The sequence below is a fragment of the Vombatus ursinus genome, unplaced genomic scaffold (assembly GCF_900497805.2).
Source record: "Vombatus ursinus unplaced genomic scaffold, bare-nosed wombat genome assembly UNPS02014802.1, whole genome shotgun sequence".
NCBI lineage: Eukaryota > Metazoa > Chordata > Mammalia > Diprotodontia > Vombatidae > Vombatus > Vombatus ursinus.
Window position 1 is genome coordinate 33,402,195 of NW_020954580.1, and position 4,432 is coordinate 33,406,626.

A 4,432-nucleotide genomic window follows, 5' to 3' on the forward strand; every position below is an offset into this window, starting at 1 on the left:
TAAAAAGTAAAAAATGACATACATATTACCTAAGAATCTGTATTGCCCAGAGTGTATTATGAAAGTAGGCCTGTGCTGATGGTATAGTTGTTAATGTCCTGCAGGAGTTAGTATTAGAATCTATAATTTAGACATGTTGACTATGTGTTATGATAAATAATTATTTCATTGAAAAAGTAGAAGAACTTGGTGGCTTTGAGTTATAGGGATTGGGAGATATCCTAGAAAGATGAGAACCCAAAATGCAGGTATGGAATACTTAGAAAGGAACTAATTTTATCAGAAAGTGTTAGAAAGGAAGAAAGTCACAAATTCCCTTACAATCTCTAACCTCAAAAAAGTTTGATTTCTGACTTCTTGATAATGTGATGCTATATGGAAGAGAAATATCTTCTGCTGATAATGGGAGTAGATAAACTAAATAGCAGAGTGGTATTGTGAAAAGGCCAATGACTTAGGTGCTGAAAGGTCTCCATTCTAACATTAGAACAGGTACTTTATTGCCAAGTGACCTTGCTCTAAAACACACTAGTCCCCACTTTCTATATATCTATAATTATGTATATATTTATACTATAGAAATAGAGATATAGGTATAGATAAAATCCCCTGGAGGTGTGGAGGGGGAGGAAGGTTTAGACTGGGCAGGTTTTAAGGCTTTATTTTGCTGAAATATTCCATAATTCTATTCCCATAGATGAGAACTTACTTCTTATACTTTCACCCTGCAACTTCTATTTAAAATTCTTTACTGATATTCTATTCTTCCCTACATTGTCAGATTCTACAATATTATCTATTCATCTTCACTGGTAACTATAAGGATTGGAGAAAGGGGGAGGGGACTTCAAGCAATCCAATAAACCACTTCTGTGATTATGTGATTAATAAATCACAGTGAAATGCAAAGTCTATAAGCACAGTGCAATGTTAGTCCTTCCACCAGATTTTATTAATATTTCTGCTGAGTTTCAATATAGAGCAATCATCCTATTTCACATGGATGATCCATATTTTGAATGAGTCTAAAGATTTGAAATTTCTGATCAGAGTTTAACACACGTCCTTCTTATCTGAGATACCATTAGAAATGTTATTTGGATTATAAGCAGAGCTTTCACTTGTGGAGGCAGCCCATGGCAGTCTGTGTCATAAATATGCACATATCTCAGCCACAGCAGGAGTTTTCTAAGTACATTTCATGGTATTTTTCATATGCACTGGATTTGATTTGTTTTAGAGCATGATATAAATTCTCTGCTGTGATGAGGGATAAAAGAAATACTTTTTAAAAAGAAATCTGAGTTAGTTATGAAGATCTATGCATCACAGTGCTTCAGAATTTATTAACTGCCTAAAAAATCTGTGTTTGTTTGTTTGCGCAGCTCCTCATCAGATGCTGGCTACTGTTTCTACTTTTTCTTTGCTGTATAAGAGTCCATGAATTTGCCCTTAGTTGCTAGCATGAATTTTTCTGGCAGATAATGCTAGCATTTCAGATTCCATGCCACAAGCCACATGACATGCCACAGAATACAAATGGGTAGAAGGTGTTGGTTTCATTATCTTAGGGTCAGGAGAATTTCAAGAGATCTAAAATTACCTCTATCAATGATGCAAATGTCAACTTAGTTTTAATAAATCTTTAGCAACAGCCACATGTTACTTCTAGGACATCTTCTTATTTCCGGAAATACATCACTCAGTTGCCAAACTCACTATCAGTTCGTAGCAAATAGAATTTCCTCTGTTAAATGCAGAGTGTCACTTGGGATCTTATATGCCATTGTTTTATGATATCTTAAAATGTGATTAACCTCAAGTTTCACTGATATTCAACCAAACTAAACTAGGGAAAAAAACCCTACTGTTCTGTAGACAATGCTTATAAATATATTTTTCATGAAAGATATATAGTCTACTTTGCAATGATCACTTGGTATTGCATATTGATCTAATTATTTTATGAAAAGTACACATAAAAGAATTTTGCAGACATCTCAATTTTGACCAAGCCAGAGCTCCAAAGCAATATATTCAGACAACCAATAATAAGCACATAGTAAAGTTTCTCATGATGTACAGAAATTCATATGCTTCCTTTTGAATTATCCAATATTTGACCACATTCCATTTTAAAAAAATAGCAGTGTTCTTATTGTTCTGATTTAGGTAGTCTATAAGTTGAGACTACTCTCAATATTTACTGAAAGGCTGCAAGTATTTTTAAATTAACCACATATACTACAGAGAACATCTCCCAGGGCATTATACTGAGCTAATGAGAGCACCCGTGGTTCACTATGGGGACAAAGAATTCCAGATTTTGATCAAATAAGTTTACAGCAGTTCTATTTGTGTAGTCATCTTTGAACAAAATAGCAAGCTCAGAACTTTAGTATCAGAGTATTTAAAAGGCTTGTTACATACAAATAAAGTATTTAAAATCTTAAAAGCAGCTGCAAAAGTTGCTGCTAGGGATCAACATTTTAAGACACATCAACTTTGGCACACTTTTCATACTTCTCCAATGAATAGGACAAAGGAAAAATGAAAACATTTCAAATATTTTAGGTTTTTTTTTTTCCCAAAACTAAATCAATTACAGTCTTCCATACTGTTGTTGGGTGTGGTTTGTGATGTCAATAGGAAGTTCTGGTTGTGAAATAGCACTGTTTATTTCCATACAACTTCAGAGTCCCACAGATCACCATGAGGATAATGCTTTGACTCGGAGTAGCTTGTTCATGAACAAGTTGGTAATCTAACATGAAGATATAAAACACACCGGAAGGCAACATCTCAAAAAGCTCATTTGAAGTATCTTGCCCAGAACTAGCATTTCCATTCCAAATCAAAGTGGCACTATTCAGGTACAATCTAGTCAGCACCCTTCTCCTTTTATCAATGGTGTCATAGTAAATATTGACAAATTCTTCAGCCACTCTATATGACTGGTCCATATAGATCTTACAATCCATAGATAATGCCATTGCCTTTTCCACTTCCCAGTGAAGAATTTCCAGTGAGGTCCAGAAGACCTCCAGGCACAGAAGTAATCAGGCAGCTCAGAAAATGCAGAAGTTTCAAGAGCCCTAACTCCTTTTATACTACTTTAAATTTAGGTAGACAAGGGGAAGCAAGGAGATGGAAAAATAGAAACATTCATCTGAGTCATCTTGGAAGCAGGCATTCCCTTCCCAAATAGGCAGGGGTGGGAAGATGGCAGAAGAGCACCCAGGTCTAGGCAAGCTAAGGTCACATGGTAAAGCTGGTGAAGACAGTGCAGGCATCCAACTGTTGGCCAGCCCTGCCCTGTTATATAGCTAGAAGAGCTAGACTTAGAAATCCTAGGCTTTTTGGCTCCAATTCCCTTTTTAAACTGTAAAATGTTGTCTAAATAAATAAGAGAATTTCTTTGAAGAGGATGCCATTGAAGGGATGATTGTGAAGCATTAGATTGTTACGATAAAGCCAGGGGAAAAGGTAGAGGGAATTTCTCAGTACAGATCTGGGTCAGGGATGGGAAAAGGAGTGAAATTCTACAGAAAAAAAAAAAAAAACTTTGAGGGTTGAGGTTTGATTCCTAAGGAGAGACTTTGGGTGGGGCAAGGAACAGTAAGAAGAGAGCTATGAAAGATGTAAGAGAATAGGCCATTGAAGATAGCTGGCCAGGAAAGATGAAATGAAACATTACCAAGAGAGTCTTGGTCAAGGTTCAGAGTATGCAGGGAAGGAGTTGCTGGGGTGGGAAGGTAGAGGCCATTTGAGGAGGGAAAGTAGGGGAAATTGTGGCAGTATGGGGATAGAGGGCTTGGACATTTGGAAAGGGGGAGGCCCTTGGATACAGGAAAGAAAGGGAGGGAAGAGATGAGATTGGGGAGGCGGAGTGAGGATGAGACAAATAGAAGAAAGGGGAAAGGGTGTCAGAAGAAAGAAAAAGGGCCTACATGTTCCACTTTTAATAAGGCTAGGTTGTAAGTTTTTTCTCTGCCTCATCATTTCATGAATAACTATCATTATTTAAAGTTTATGAATTTTATCTCCTCTCCTCCCTCAATGAACTGTGAGCCATTTTCAAAAGATAATGTTCTATTTAAGAAGACAAAATAGCTTCTTTGTGCAATGGAAAGTAAACAGCTTTTGAAAAAGTCATAAGCACCACAGGATACCAATCTTATACCATAAATATCTATCATGTGACCACTCTCAATTGCACAGTACTTTATATTTAGATTGCAATGATATTCCAGGTCCAGAAAGAGAGGCTCAGCATGATAGTTGGCAAAATTCAATTGAAGAAAAGATGAACTTTGCTTAAACTTTTGGAAAATCTTTCCAATGTCTATAGTCTGGTTTGCTATTAGACAGAGAGACAGACAGACATAGATAGATAGATAGATAGATAGATAGATAGATAGATAGATAGATA